We start from the raw sequence: 17,266 nt of genomic DNA, 5'->3' as shown, positions 1-17,266 counted from the left end.
CTAAGGAGCACTTTGACTGCACTTCTTCTAAAACGGATCTATTGGTTCTTTTGGCAGCCCATGGCACTTTCAATATTCTCCTCCAACACTATAACTCAAAAGCATCAATTCTTATACGGTCTTCCTTATTTACTGTCCAACTTTAGCATGCATATGAGGTTATTGAAAATACCATGGCTTGGGTCAGGCGCACCTTAGTCTTCAAGCTGACGTCTTTGCTCTTCAACACTTTATAAAGATCTTGTGCAGCAGATTTCCCTAATGCAATACTTAACATCAGTTGAGTATTTAGGCATATATAGTAAATAGTATATACTATTTAATAGTAAATCCATAGACCCCAAGAGAAAAGATGCCATTACAGCCTTCCCTATCTCATGACAAAGAAACAATTAAGAGGATTTCTGGTTCTCTACAATTACTGCCGTGGAGTCCTGGTGTGGCACTGTGGGTTAATGCACCAGACTGCAAAGCCGTTTGAACTGCAAGGTTGGTGGTTCAAGCTCACCAGCTGCTCCTTGGAAACCCTATACAGGCTCGCTGTGGGTCAGAATCAACTCCACGGCACTTCACAACAACAACAACTACTGCCATAGACAGATTCCTAATTCTTCATTAACGGCACAACACTTATGCCAGTAATTTTAAGAGTCTGCACCTAACCCTTATTTAGCATCAAAAGGCAGCTTCATCTAAGTTAAAGGAGTCTCTACTCATTATCCCAGCTTTTGGTTTTCCTAATTATAATTAAGATATTTTTTTCTTTTTCTTATATGTTCTTTTTTTTATATATTCTGGTGACAACTGGGAATGCTCTGAGGGTTCTTACTCAAAACCACAGAGGTCAGCAGCAACTAGTTACTACAGTCTACAGTTAAATCCAGTCACTCACAGAAATCCTCCTGGTTTTAGAGCACTTGTGGCAACATTAGATTAGTTGAAACTACAGCAGATCTAGTTTCTGGTGTGGCACTGTAGGATAAGCACTGGACTGCAAGGTCAGTGGTTCAAGCTCATCAGCCACTCCTCAGAAACCCTATACAGAGTCGCTATGAGTTGGAATCAGCTCTATGGCACTTAACAAAAACAAAAATGTCCAATTATGGACAGTTAACTCTTTGAACCTTGCCTCTTCCAGAAATAATGACAAAATTTCACAAAATATTCTTAATAGACCAGCTGCTAACTCTTAGGTAGGACTCTCTAATCCTTCTTTATTTTATTTTATTATTTTTTTTGCTAGATATATCATTGCTGATGTCCAATGAATCTTGGCTGAAAGCAGAGAATATCAGAAAGATGTTCACCTGTGATTTATTGACTATGCAAAGGCTTTCGATTGTGTGGATCATGACAAGCTATGGACAACATTGCAAAGAATGAGTATTACAGAACACTTAATTGTGCTCATGAGGAATCTGTACCTGGACCAAGAGGCAGTTGTTTGAACAGACCATGGGAACATTGAATGGCTTAAAATTAAGAAAGGTTTGCAACAGGGTTGTATTCTTTCACCATACTTATTTAACCTGTATGCTGAGAAAATAATCTGAGAAGCTGGGTTCTATGAAGAAAAATGTGGCAACAGGATTGGAGGAAGACTCATTAACAACCTGTGATATGCAGATGATACAACCTTGCTTGTTGAAAGTGAAGAGGACTTAAAATATTTACTGAAAGATCAAAGACCACAGCCTTCAGTATGGATGCATCTCAGTGTAAAGAAAACAAAAATCCTCACTACTGGACCAATAAACAACTTTCTTATCAACGGAGAAATGATTGAAGTTGTCAAGGACTTCATTCTTCTTGGGTCAACACTCATGAAAGCAGCAGTTAAGAAATCAAACAATGTATTAAATTAGGCAAATCTGCTGCACAAGATCTTTTTAAAGTGTTGAAGACCAAAGATGTCAGCTTGAAGACTAAGGTGTGCCTAACCCAAGCCATGGTATTTTCAGTAACCTCATATGCATGTGAAAACTGGCCAGTGAATAAGCAAGACCGTAGAAGAATTGATGCTTTTGAGTTATGGTGTTGGAGGGGAATATTGAAAGTGCCATTGGCTGCCAAAAGAACCAACAGATCTGCATTGGAAGAAGTGCAGCCAGAGTGCTCCTTGGAGGCCAGGATGGCTAAACTTAGTCTTTCATACTTAGGACATATTGTCAGGAGGGACCAGTCACTGGAGAATGATATCATATTTGGTAAGGTGGAGGATCAGAGAAAAAAAGGAAGACCCCCAGTGAGATGGATTGGCAAAGTGGCAGCATCAATGGCCTCAAACGGGGCAACAATTATGTGGTTGGTCCAGGATTGGGCCGTGTTTCATTCTGTTGTGCTATGAGTTAAGGAGCTCTGGTAGCGTAGTGGTTATGAATTGGGCTGTGAACCACAAGGTCAGCAGTTCGAAACTACCAGCTGCTCCGTGGGAGAAAGATGAGGCGTTCTGCTCCCATAAAGATTTAAAGCCTCGGAAACCCTGGGCAGGGTCACTATGGGTCGGAACTGACTTGACAGCACTAGGCAACAACATGAGTTGGTACCAACTCGATGGCACTTAACAACAACATTTTAAACCAGACCTCTTAGTTCTTATGACCAGGGAGGCTATACCATCACAACATTCTCTGAAGTGTTGGAAAGCAGTACCCTTCCTGAAGTTATTTCAGCACAGCAGACTGAATTAATCACACTCACTTGAGCTTACAAACTGGCTTGGACTATCAGTAACCATTATATGATTTCAGGATGTTATGAAATTAAGGGGGTTCCTGACATTTTATGGGACCCAAATTTAAAATGTCCCACTAGTGTCTGACCTCATAGAAGCCTTTTTGCTGCCTTTGGAAACAGAAGTAGTTAAAATTCAAGCTCATCAAGCAACAGACATAGCCCAACTGAGGTGGTTAAAGGCAATAATTTGGTAGGTGCCACAACTGAGCAACAAGTCTCTGACTCCATCAGAATTCAGACACCAAAGCAGAGAACCATGGACCGTTTTGATCAAGACCAAGATTTTAGCTTGCAAGTAATGACTGCCTCATTAACTACCTACTTAAAGTTGGCTCCAAATAACAAAGTCACCTCCTGGACTCAGTCCATGTACACTTAAAACTATTACTAGTCTGTTGACTGGACCAAATTGAAGACAGGTCCTTTCATGATGCCTGCATGTTACTATGGCTAAGACTTTACTGACTATCTTAGGCTGGGTTCTCTAGAGAAGGAAAACCAGTGAAGCTTATGTAAGTATATATAAGAGAGATTTTACCTCACGGAAGTAGCTAACACAGTTGAAGAGACTGACAAGTTCCAAGTTTGTGGGTCAGGTGTGGAGGCTTCTTCTGATTCATGTAGAAGCTGATGAATCTAAGATTGGGAATAAGAAAAAGTCACATCTTTGTCCGTGCAATCCACAGGTATGGTTCTGCAAATGCCAAAAAGTCTTCTTGCCTTGAAACTGCTCACAAAAGTGCAAGATATCTGGATCCATCTGGTCACCAGCTCATATCACTATTCTCTCCGTTTTCTGTTGTGTCTGATCAGCTCTCTCTCCTAGAAAGCATTAAATCCACTTCTCTGTCCCTTTTTCTGAAACTCAGAATTCCAGGGCTATCATCTACATCGGTTTTATTTGGTTATCAATGTCTTTGTTGTAGAGGGTCCATACAGCCTTTCTGTCTTGTCAGCCATCTTGCCACTTCATCCCATCACCAACTATTAATTCTAGTGTTACCTTAAAACACACTGCCTGCCCCTGTGCCATCCTCAAAATTGTTGTTAGGTTTCAAGCAATTGTTGCTACCACTGTGTCCATCTAGTTGAGGGTCTTCCTCTTTTTTACTGACCTTCCACTTTACCAAGCATGATGTCTTTCTCCAGGGATTGTTTTCTGTTTATCATGATGATATTTATTGGTCCAGTTGTGAAGATTTTAATTTTCATTACATTGAGGTGTCATCCAATTGGTTTTGACTCATAGCTATTCTGTATAGGGTTTACAGGGAGCAGCTAGTGAGTTTGGACCCAGGTTGTTAATATGTCTTCCTCCAATCCTGATGTCACATGCTTCTTCATATAGCTTCTAAGATTATTTGCTCATTGTACAGATTGAGTAAGTATGGTGAAAGGATACAACCCTGATACACACCTTTCCTATTTTTAGACCATTTAGTATCCCTTTGTTCTGTGTGAACAATTGTCTCTTGGTCTATGTAGAAGTTCCTCATAAGCAAAATTGAGTATTCTGGAATTCCCATTCTTCCCAATGTTATCTGTAATATGTTATGATCCACATAGTCAAAAGACTTTGCATATTAAATACAGCACAAATATCTTTCTGGCATTTTCTGTTTTCAGCCAAGATTCATCTGATGTCAGCAATGACATCCTTCATTCCGTGTCCTCTTCTGAATCTAGCTTGAATTTCTGGAAGGTCCCTATCAATGTACTGCTGCAACCATTTTTGAATTATCTTCAGCAAAATTTTACTTGCATGTGGTATTAATATGGTTTCCACAAGCTGTTAGATCATCCTTCTTTGGAATGGGTACATGTATGGATCTCTTCCAATTGGCTGGCCAGGTAGCTGTCTTCCAAAGGTCTTGCTATAAACTAGTGCATGTTTCCAGCTCTGCATTAGTTTGTTGAAACATAAATTCCTGGAGTCTTGTTTTTTGTTAATATTCTCAGTGCAGCTTGGACTTATTTCTTCAGTACCATTGGTTCTTGAACATATGTGGTTGAATTCCTACCATATGAACTGGAAACCCCATATAATTTCAAGAACAGAGAATTATGTGTATCATCAATGTATTTAGAGCCCCAAACTAGAGAAGCCTCATGATTTAGTTTAGTTATTTGAAAGTAGATAAGGTATCTCTCCAACCATATTCTATTCATTCCCTATACCAAGATCACTGAAAATAACTGCTCAGCAATAGCATAGTGGACTTACTCAAGCTGCCTGGCAACCTAGGTATTGGTGGTTGCAAATATGGGGAAAAGGAGCTTAGCATGATGTTGGTTGAGATACAACTTGGGAGCAACATATCAACAGTTTCCTGCAAAATTGAGTCTGCTGATAAGTGTGACCAGAGGATGTTCTTTGAAATCCTTGATCAAAAGGAGGGAATGGTGTACGATATAAAATCAAAACAGAGATATCTGACCTATTTGTAAACGGAATAAGCTAACTTTAAGAGCTCAAACCACCACATGTCTGTCAGTTTGTCGTACTATGGTAGCTTGTGAGTTGCTGTGATTCTGAAAGCTATGCCACCGGTATTTTAAATACCAGCAGAATCACCTATGGTGGACAGGTTTCAGATGAGCTTCCAGACCAAGACAGGCTAGGAAGAAGGAGTGATGTACTACTTCCGAATAGTCACTGAAAACCTTATGAATAGCAGAGAAACACTGTCAGATACAGTGCCGGAAAATGAGCACCTCAGGTTGGAAGGCACTCAAAATGCGACTGGGGAAGAGCTGCCTCCTCAGAGTAGAGTTGAATCACACAACCACATGGTTTACTATGCCAGGAATGACAAATTGAAGAGGAATGGTGTTGCATTCATTGTCATAAAGAACATATCCAGATCAGTCATGACGTACAACGTTGTCTGTGATAGGATAATATCCATGCGCCTACAGGGAAGCCCAGTTAATACCACTATTATTCAAATTTATGCACCAACCACTAAAGCCAGTGAGGATGAAATAGCAGAATTCTACCAACTTCTTCAATCTGAAATTCATCAAACATGCAATCAAAATGTATTGATCATTACTGGTGACTGGAATGCAAAGGTTGGAAACAAAGAGGAAGGATCAGTAGTTGGAAAATATGGCCTTAGTGATAGAAATGATACTGGGGAGCACATGATAGAATTCTGCAAAATCAATGATTTGTTCATTTTAAATACCTTCTTTAGACAGCATAAGAGGTGACTATATACACATGGACCTTGCCAGATGGAATACATAGAAATCAAATTGGCTACATCTGTGGAAAGAGATGATGGAAAAGTTCCATATTATCAGTCAAAACAAGGCCAGAGGCAGATTGTGGAACAGACCATCAATTGCTCATTTGCAAATTCAAACTGAAGCTGAAGAAAATGTAAACAAGTCCACGAGAGTCAAAATATGACCTTGAATATATCCCACCTGAATTTAGAGATCATCTGAAGAACAGATTTGATGCATTAAACACTAAAGACCAAAGCCCAGAAGAGTTGTGGGATGACATCAAGAATATCATACATGAAGAAACCAAAAAGTCATTGAGAAGACAAGAAAGAAGGAAAAGGTCAAAGAGGATGTCAGGAGAGACACTGAAACTTGCTTTCCAACATAGAAATGCTAAAGCAAATGGAACAAATGAGGAGGTCCAAGAGCTGAACAGAAAATTTCAAAGATCAGTTCGAAAAGATAAAGCCAAATATTACAACAAAATGTACAAAGATCTGGAGTCAAAAAACCAAAAAGGAAGAATGCACTCAGCATTTCTCAAGCTTGGGGAAACTGAAGAGAAAATTTAAGCCTCGACTTTCATTATTGAAAGATTCTCTGGGCAAATTATTGAATGATGCAGAAAGCACCAAAAGAAGATAGAAGGAATACATGGAGTCACTGTACCAAAAGGAAATGGCTGATATTCAACCGTTTCAAGAGCCAATGATACTGAAGGAGGACATTTAAGGTGCATTGAAGGAATTGGCAAAGAACAAGGCACCAGGAATTGATGGAATAAAATTTGAAATCTTTCAAGAAAGTGAGGCGGCACTGGAGGCACTCACTCATCTATGCCAAGAAATTTGGAAGACAACTATCAGGCTGACTGATTGAAAGAGATCCATATTTGTGCCCATTCCAAAGATAGGTGACCCAATGGAATGTGGAAATCATCAGACAATCTCTTTGATATCCCATGAGAGTAAAGTTTTACTAAAAGCAATACAGAAATGGCTACAAGCATACATTGATAGAGAACTTCCAGAAGTTCAAGCTGGATTCAAAAGAGGCTATGGAATGAGGGGATATAATTGCTGATGTCTGATGGATCTTGGCTGAAAACAGAGCAATCAGAAAGATGTTTACCTGTGCTTTATTGACTATGCAAAGGCTTTCGATTGTGTGGATCATGACAATCTATGGACAACATTGCAAAGTATGAGTATTCCAGAGCACTTAATTGTGCTCATGAGGAATCTGTACCTGTACCAAGAAGCAGTTGTTTGAACAGAACATGGCAACACTGAATGGTTTAAAATTAAGAAAGGTGTGCGACGGGTTGTATTCTTTAACTATACTTATTCAACCTGTATTCTGAGCAATTAATCTGAGAAGCTGGGTTACATGAAGAAAAATGTGGCATCAGGATTGGAGGAAGACTCATTAACAAATTGTGATATGCAGATGATACAACCTTGCTTACTGAAAGTGAAGAGGACTTAAAATACTGATGAAGATCAAAGAGCACAGCCTTTGGTATGGATTGCATTCAATGTAAAGAAAACAAAATCTTCACCACTGTACCGATAGAAAACTTTCTAAACAATGGACAAAAGATCGAAGTTGTCAAGGACTTCATTCTTCTTGGATCAACTATCAACACTCATGGAAGCAGCAGTCAAGAAATCAAATAATTTGCGTATTGCATTAGACAAATCTGCTGCACAAGACCTTTTTAAAATGTTGAAGAGCAAAGATGTCAGCTTGAGGATTAAGGTGTGCCTGACCCAAGCCATGGTATTTTCAATAACCTCATATACATGTGAAAGCTGGACAGTGAACAAGGAAGACCGTATAAGAATTGATGCTTTTGAGTTATAGTGTTGGAGGAGAATATTGAAAGTGCCATAGATCCGTTTTTGAAGAAATTCAGCCAGAGTGTTCCTTGGAGGACAGGATGGCCAGGCTTCGTCTCTCATACTTCAGACATATTGTCAGGAGGGACCAGTCGCTGCAGAAGGGTATCATGTTTAGTAAGGTGGAGGGTCAGAGAAAAAGAGGAAGACCCCCAGCTAGATGGATTGGCAAAGTGGCAGCATCAATGAGCTCAAGCGTGGCAACAATTGTGACATTGGCCCAGGGCCAGGCAGTGTTTTGTTCTGTTGTGCGTAGGGTCTCTATGAGTTGGTACCGACTTGATGGCATGTAAAAATAGCAACAACAACAAGAGCTCAAATGTAATCTTTCACCTAGATTTTAAGTTTGTTGCCTAGAAGCCAATCCTATTAACATAATGAAATAAGTTTCTTATGGCCAGGCTAAAGAATGGAAATACCTCATGGAAACTCTTTGTTCATGATCTTCTAGATCTATCTGGGCACAGTTCATTTTAACAGTGCCTTAAAAATTTCCATCATATAATTGCTTTGTAACCAGCATGAAAACCCTTTATGACCTCATGATTTGCAATTATGTTTTTTAACCAGTCAATAAGGAGCTCTGGTAGTATAATGAATGGTATGAGTTGAGCTGCTAACCTATAGGTCAGCAGTTTGAAACTACCAGCTGTTCCGCAGGAGAAAAATGAAGTTTTCTGCTCCCATAAAGATTTACTGTCTCAGAAACCCTATACTGGGTCACTATGAGGTGAAAACGACTCCACGGCACATAACCAACCAACCAACCAACCAACCAACCAACCAACCAACCCAATCAATATATTCTAGATGTATTAATGTAAGCAATGATGTTTGAAATGACATCTGCCTTTGTCCCATCTTTGACTGACTTTAATTATTGTAAACCAATCAGAATATTGTAATTAGCATTTCTACTTCAGCCTTAGAGCTACCTGTAGCTTGCATCCTCCCCTCTGAAATCCATAAGCTTCAGCCTGAGGTTAAGTTCAGTGGTTCGAAACTACCAGCTGCTCCGCGGGAGAAAGACGAGGCTTTCTACTCCCGTAAAGATTTATACCCTCGGAAACCCTGTACAGGGTCGCTATGGGTCGGAACCGACTCGACGGCACTTAACAACAACAACAACAACTGCAATGTTAATTTTGACTTCAGTGAATCTCTTGGATGTTACTTCAACAGAGTTAAGAATTTGTTTCTTACAGCACTATAGTCTAATATACTGTTGTGCATGAGTCACTATGCTTCCAAAAGATGCACTAGAACAGATATGGAGGAGCAATGTGATTAAATATAAAGTATGTGAAGTAACTTTACATTAATTGTTCATTTATGTTTCGAGTAAAAAGTGTTTAAAAGTTGTCATGTTTTGTATCCTAACTGTTATAAAACTATCATCTAAGTGACATATACTCTGAAAATATGTTGTTAAAACTGCTGTGTATATTTTTACCATAACAAAAAACCTAAATTAAATATTTTATTTTTCAGTGGTTTTGCGTTAAACATTAAAGCAAATATATTTGTTTATCAACAATTTTGGAAGATAAAAATGTCTTAAACACTCAAGGTGAAAACTTAAACACATTTGTCTGGAAATGATCAACCCTTTACTGCGTTTGTTTCTATCATCCCACCTCTAAGAGAAACCAAACCTGCCATCCAGTCAGTTCTAACTCATGATGTAGGACAGAGATGAACTCCTCGTGAAGGTTTCTGAGACTGTTAGTCTTTTAAAGGAGCAGACAGTCTCATCTTTTTCCTGAGCACCAACCAACAGGCTGGTAGTTCAAGCTCCCAATCTTGTGGTTAGCAACCCAATGCTTAGTGTACAGCGCTACCAGGGTTTCTTAGTTCTAACATTGTTGCTGTTGTTAAAAAGCGTCAAGTTGGTTTTGACTCATAGTGACTCTGTATAGGGTTTCTGAGAAGTGGTTAATGGGTTTGAACCACCAACCGTATGATTAGGAGTCTCGTCCTTATGCTACAGTGCCACACTGGAACTCCCTCTCTAACATGTTGTTAAGTGCCATCGAGTTGGTCCCACTCATAGAGACCTTGGAGAGGGTCTCCTTGGGCAGTTGGTGGGCTTGAACTGCCAACCTTATGGCTAGCAATCCGGTGCTTATCCAACAGCATAGGATTCCAGACTCCTACCATACCACACTATTAATCAATGGAAGTGATTTAAAAAAAAAGGCTGTCTTTTTTTCCCTCCCTCTCCTTTAAGTCTGTTTATTGAAGGAGCCCTAATAGCATAGTGGGTTTGTGTTGGGCTGCTAACTTCAAGGACAGCAGTTCAAATCTACCAGCCGCTCTGTAGGAGAAAGATGAGGCTTTCTGCTTCTGTAAAGATTTACATCCTTAGAAATCCTATATATAAGGTTGCTGTGAGTTGGAACCGATTTGAAGGCACACAGCCGCCAAATCTATTTATATCTCTGTAAACCTGATACAGGATGGCTATGGGTCAGAACTGACTGGACAGCACTTAACAACAACAACGACAACATTACACTTCTGGAGTCCTGGTGTGGCGCTATGGGTTAATATGCTGGACTGTAAAGTAGGTTTGAATGGCAAGGTTGACTGTTCAAGCTCACCAGCCACTCATATGTGTCTCAACAGCATTTGACAGCAACAACAAACATCGGGAGCGTGTTAGCTGCACAGGAGAAGCACTGGACTGTGAGTCCATTAGCAGCTCCATGGGAGAAAGATGAAGCTTTCTGGTCCCTCAAAGACTTAAAAAGCCTTGGAAACCCTGTACAGGGTGCCTAAGAATTGGAACGGATTTGAGGGCACTTAACAACAACAACAACAATTACATTCTAAGTATTGTTAAGTTGTGACTCACAAGAGCAGGGTATAGGCTTTCCAATGAGCTACTGGTGGGTTTGAACCTCTGATCTTATGGTTAGCAGTCCAGTGCTGATCTTATAGTCACACCAGGACTCCTAAGAATATGATCTGCTTATTCATAAAATTATAAGATCTGTTTTTTAAACTACAATGACAAAAACCCAATTCCCTGTAGCACAGGATTCTCCTTCTGGAAGGGAAACAGTTCTGGCAACATGATTCCCTCAGGAACAGCCAAGGGCACCATGCTTAATTCACCAGGAGTTCCTCTCCATTGTTTTCTGTCTTATTCTTCTTTGTTATTGTTGGGGTGCTTAATTTAATGTGGCTGCCTCTAAGCCAGAGACTAAGTTGCTCTTTAAATTTAAAATCAAAACAGAGGAGAGCAGGTGTGAAGTTTTTGATAATTGATTTATCTATACTAGATCTGGAACACTTGATGAAAGGGCATTTTCCACTGGTCACAAATATTACGTGTGGATTCTATCCTAACATGTTGTTGTTGTTAAGTGTAGCCAAGTTGGCTCCGACCCTAGTGACCCTACTATATAGGGTTTCCGAGCAACATCTGGTGAGCTTAAACTGCTGACCTTACAGTTCAAACCGATCTTGCAGTCCAGTGCATGAACCCACAGCACCATACCAGGACTCTTAGCATACTGTAATCTAAAAGGATAAACACCTAGAGGGAAACAATATGAGGTTATTTTAAACAAAGGCGTTCTGGTATGATGCTGTAGGATAAGCACTGGACTGCAAGGTCGGTTTGAACAGCAAGGTCAAAGATTCAAACTCATCAGTCACCCCTCTACAGGGTTGCTATGAGTTGGAACCAACTCAATGGCAGTTAACAACAACAACAACAACAGCTTATATGAGGAAACGTCAACAAGTCTGTGGAAAATGTGATGAAGAGATAATGTAGTTCTTCATATTCTCATTTGGGCATTTCTTCATTTTTAATTGCCAGAAGACTATGAAACATGGAAACATTCATATGTATATATTAAGTATAGATAGATACTGAAATTGCTTTCTAAACCAGGAACAAACTCTGGTGAGTCCGTGACTACTTATATCTCCTTGTGAGCAATTGGAGAGTGGCAACATTAAGGAACAAAAGAAATGCAGCATTCATAATTTTAATTTTCTTCTTTTCTCCTGTTCTTCTTCAATTATTATTTCAATATACTCTGTCTATATTTTTCTAAAGGGTAAAATTCTGGATGTTGCCTTTTAAAAGTGATAGTATCTTTGCTAGGATAAAAATACCTGATTAGAAGTGTGTGCAGATCAGCTAAGTAAAAAAGACACCTGGATACTTTCGTAGGCAAATTAGCAAGTTTTTTCTGCACTGTGGCACAAAACACATGAGTATTACCAGTTTGGGCTAATCAGCAAAACATCTCGTTTCTTTTCTGTCCCCTTCCTTTTTAATGGTTTATAAAGTATTTGATTCTACTTGAGATCAAATGCATTCTGCTCTGTGGGAGATTGTGTTTTTAAACATCATATAGCAAATAAGCATGTCCTGTAGGTTAGAAATACGTGGAGAGGAAAATAGGAACTTCAATGTGTGGGTAGAAAGACCTTTTAAATTGTATGCTACCATTCTGCTGAGTGGCTTTTTGAATTCATCTGTTCTATGTGCAGAAAACAGTGCCAGTTACATGGCCGACAGGCTGTGGTGTTGAATAAAATGTGGAAGTGACACAGAAAGCTGTGGCTGCATGTTGGATTTTGTTTTGTCGATGCAGCTAATGGCATGCACTTCTCAGCACCTGTGTATGTTCCTTACATTTGGACAAATGAGCTAATGTGCTACTTCCAGAGAGCTTGGTTTTAAGTCATAGGCCCTCTCCTTTTTGTGGTATTTCTGTTTTAATTTCACAACCTAATGACCAGTCCAGGAATCATTGATTCTAAAATGATATGTGTATGGGGGTGGGTGGAAAGCAGGGGGAGGATGGATACTGAAGGAATCTATTGTTTATTTGCAGTTCATGTCTTTGTTTCCTCTACAATCTCCTATGGGTCCTTGATGAAGTCATCCTAGATGAGTAGCCACAAAGAGGAAAACCTACTGGGGCAATCCCATAGGAGGAGCCACTGGCATGGTATTAGAGACATGATGAGTAAAAGGTGAGGGTAGGCTCAGGCCAGAGAGAGGTTCTCATTCATAAGGTAAGATAGCTCTGGCCACAGGAGAAATTGGTATTCATCTGTCCTAGACTGGAGCGGGGCTTCTGTCTTGTCCCACAGGTGGTCACAAGAGTAATACACTGAAAACAGCATACCCCAACACTGTTCCCCCCGCCCCCCAGGAAAATAGAGCAATATTTCAACCACAATTTATTGATAGTCCATCAGTGACACTCACTTGCTACAGACTCCTGTAGAGATTAGACAGAATACATGCCTATGCACTAGTAATAATCCCCTCTTATCTCCCAGACAAGAAACATTAGAGAATGCAAGTGAGGGAGAGTGAATTTATTATAGGGATAATCTCAAATCTACTTTTGTTTACGACAGTAGGGCTTTCATAATCATTGACTGACACCCTTTAAACCATAAGAAAAGACGAGAGACCTCCAAATGTGCTATCACTCAGAGTATTGGAAATCACTGCCTTTGAACAGTAATGCCGAAATCTCTGACACAGCGTAATCCACTAGGGAGTTAAAAAACAAAACAAAACAGGTTAATGGGCTCCAGCTCTGAAGATTCTAATTTAGACCCCTGGTGTGGCACTGTAGGATTAATACTGAACTACAAACCACAAAGTCAGCAGTTCAAACCCACCACCTGCTCCTTGGAAACCCTATACTGTAGTAGCTTATGTGTTACGTTGATTCTAGATGCTATCCCACCAGTATTTCAAATACCAATAGGGTCACCCATGGTAAACAGGTTTCAGATGAGCTTCCAGACTAAGATGGAGTAGGAAGAAAGAGAGACGAACTGCTTCTAATTATTTACTCACCAAAAACCTTATGAATAGCAGTGCAACACTGTCAGAAAGCACCAGAGTACTGAAATATGATGAAGAGCACCAGAATATTGTCAGATACAGTGCTGGAAAATGAGCCCCTCAGGTTGGAAGGAACTCAAAATTTGACAGAGGAAGAGCATTCTCCTCAAAGTAGAGTTGACTGTGATGACTTAAATGAAGTAAAGCCCTCAGGACCTTCATTTTATGGTGGGACACAGCTCAAAATGAAAACAAACAACTGTAAAAGTCCACTCATTAATAATTAGAACAAGTAATGTATGAAGTGTGAATCTAGAAACACTTGAAGTTCTCAAAAATGAAATGGAACTCATAATCCTAGGCATTAGTGAACTGAAATGGACTGGGAGTATTGGTCATTTTGAATCTGACAACCATATGGTTTACTTTGCTGGAAATCACAAATTGAAGAGAAGTGATGTCACATTTATCATCAAAAAGAACATTTCAAGATTTATCTTGAAGTATAATGCTATCTGTGATAGGATAATATCTATATACTTAAAAGGAAGACCAGTTAATACACTATTATTTAAATTTATGCACCAACCACTAAAGTCAGTGATGATGAGATTTTACCAGCTTCTTCAGTCTGTAATTAATCAAGCATGCAAATAAAATGTATTGATAATTACCGGTGATTAGAATGCAAATATTGGAAACAAAGAGGAAGGATCAGATACTGGAAAACATGCCTTTGGTGATAAAAAGAATGTTGGTGATCACATGATAGAATTTTGCAAGACCAATGACATGTTCATTGTAAATACCCTTTTTAAACAACGAAAAGATGATTATACACATGGACCTCACTAGAAGGAATACACAGAAATAAAATTAACTACATCTGTGGAAAGAGACAGTGGAAAAGCTCCATGTCATCAGTCAAAATAAGGCCAAGGGCAGACTGTGGAACAGACCATCAATTGCTCACATGCACGTTCAGGCTGAAGCTGAAGAAAATTAGTCCATGAGAGCCTAAATATGACTTTGAAGATGTCCCACCTGAATTTGTTGTTGTTATTGTTAAGTGCCATCTAGTCGATTCCGACCCATAGCAACCCTGTAGAGGGTTTCCAAGGAGCAGCTGGTAAGCTTGAACCACCGACCTTGCAATTCAAATGACTTTGCAGTCTGAAAGATTAGCCCACAGTGCCACACCAGGACTCCTGAATTTAGAGATCATCATAATAGCAGATTTGATGAATTAGACACTAAAGATAAAAGACCAGAAGAGTTGTAGGATGACATCAAGAACACCATACAAGAAGAGAGCAAAAGGTCAGTAAGAAGATAAGAAAAAAGGAAAAGACCAAAGTGGATGTCACAAGAGACTCTAATTTTTTCTCTCCAGTGTAGAGATGCTAAAGCAAATGGCAGAAATGAGGAAGTAAAAGAGCTGAAAAGAAAAGTTCAAAGATCAGCTTGAGATGGCAAAGCTACATATTATAATGAAATGTGCAAAGATCTAGAAATCAGAAGGGAAGAACCCGCTCAGCATTTCTCAAGCTGAGGGAACAGAAGAAAAAATTCAAGCCTTGACTTGAAATATTGAAGGATCCTATGGGCAAAATGGAGTCCTGGGCAGTGTTTTGTTCCTTTGTGCAGAAGGCCACTGTGAGTTGGTACCAACTTGATGGCACCTAACAACAATAACAACCACGGAGAGGGGCATAGTCTTTAGTTGAAGCAGACATGCTAATGCTTAACACTCTCAGTGACTAACCTAAAGTTTGGAGTTTTGAGTCCACCCAGATGCTGCTCTAGGTTTAGGAAGGAGCTTGAGTTTCTATGTACCCTTAACGTATACATATGAATGCTCTAATGTTTTAAAGGCTCCTGAGAATTAAAAAAATAAAGAAATGCCAAAAAGAGAATATGAACATTCAAATCCTCACATTAAATAGTGAAAATGCTTTTAGCATGGTAGATATTGAAGTGCATCCCCTGTGGGTCCACATTCCTGCTCTGCAGACTTGAACTTACATGTTCACATTATGTAGTAATGCCTAGTTGTATCTGCTGAACACTTGTGCTAAGCCAGGCAGTCCTGAAGGTTTTGAGAGGACGATCTCATTTCATCCTCACAATAATTCTATGGTTTGGTAACATGACCAATGTGGCATGATGAGGTAGGGGCAGAATCAGTTTTGCAAGTCAGCCTGAGTCTAGGATTGGTGTTCATACCATCCCCCTAAGGTTCCATTACAGGGGAAGGAACAGATACCTTCAGCTTTGTTTGGACAGTCTGCCTGTTTCCTCCCCAACATACTCTCACCTCCACTCAATGGTAGGATGAAGGGACAAAAGCAGCGCATAAGCAATAGGGGGATTGTAACCGCTACCCACCCCATAATCTTTACCATAGCCATGGCGAAGAAAACATACTTTAAGATAATTTGATCTACAAATTCAAAGGAGCAGACAGTGACCCATACCACTTCTGCCCAACAAATTGCAGACATTCATCCAGCCTTTACTTCCACCGAGGCTAATTTTCATAATCCCATTTTGGCATTTCTTAATTTTTTTTTTACTACGTCAGTCACAAGCCTTCAAAAAGCATGGAAATAGCCTGGGCCGTTGGAAAGTCTTGCTTTGGCTCTGGGAGGAAGAAGTTTTGCTAAGTCTTTTCCCTGTGTGCAGGGTATCTCCTCTGGTACCCTTGAGAACTCTCTAGTCATTGCATAGCCAGAAAAAAGACGCTTCTGGGAAGACTCTGTACTTACTATCTATGCTATTGTTGTTACGTGCCTTTGAGTTCACTCCAACTCATAGTGACCCCGTATAGGCTCATAATGACTCTGAGGAGCAGCTGGTGGGTTTGAACTGCTGACCTTGTGATTTGCAGTGCAGTGCTGATCCTACAGCGCCATACCAGGAGTACTATCTGTAGAGGCTTAATAAAAGGCAAAATGAAAGATATCAGTATTCTTTATCAAAATGAGCTCTAAATGTGGGTGGTGGTGTTAACTGCTTTGGAGTTGGTCCCAGACTCATGAAAACCCCATGCACAACTGAACTTGAACCACCTTAATGATCAATTGAGGATCCGACCATGTGATCCATAGAGTTTTCAGAAGTGGATCACCAGGACTTTCTTTAGAGTCTTTCTTAAAACCTGTTCAGCATCATAGAAACACACAAGTCTCCACTGACAGTGGGTGGTGGCTAGGCATGAAGTAATTGGTCAGGAATTGAAGTCAGGTCTTTGGCATAGTGAGAATTCTACCACTGACCCACCACCATCCCCTGAGTCACTTTTAAATACTACTGTGGCAGGACCATGCTGACAAGCGACGCCTCTCAATTGCACTTCTCCCTCAAACCCATTCCACAGACTTACAGCCATTAATTCTGTTCTGCAGCTGTGCTATCAAAATACAAAGCAGTGGATCATGCCTTGAAAAAAATTAGCATTTATTCATCAGTCAGTTAGACAAGATGGCTTCCTAGCTAGGGCATCTGACATGCTGTTTTAATAACTCTAAACATTCTAAAGAGGACCAATGCTCTT

This window comes from Chrysochloris asiatica, unplaced genomic scaffold (genome assembly GCF_000296735.1).
Source record: "Chrysochloris asiatica unplaced genomic scaffold, ChrAsi1.0 scaffold00280, whole genome shotgun sequence".
NCBI classification, from domain to species: domain Eukaryota; kingdom Metazoa; phylum Chordata; class Mammalia; order Afrosoricida; family Chrysochloridae; genus Chrysochloris; species Chrysochloris asiatica.
This window is presented reverse-complemented; position numbering follows the sequence as displayed.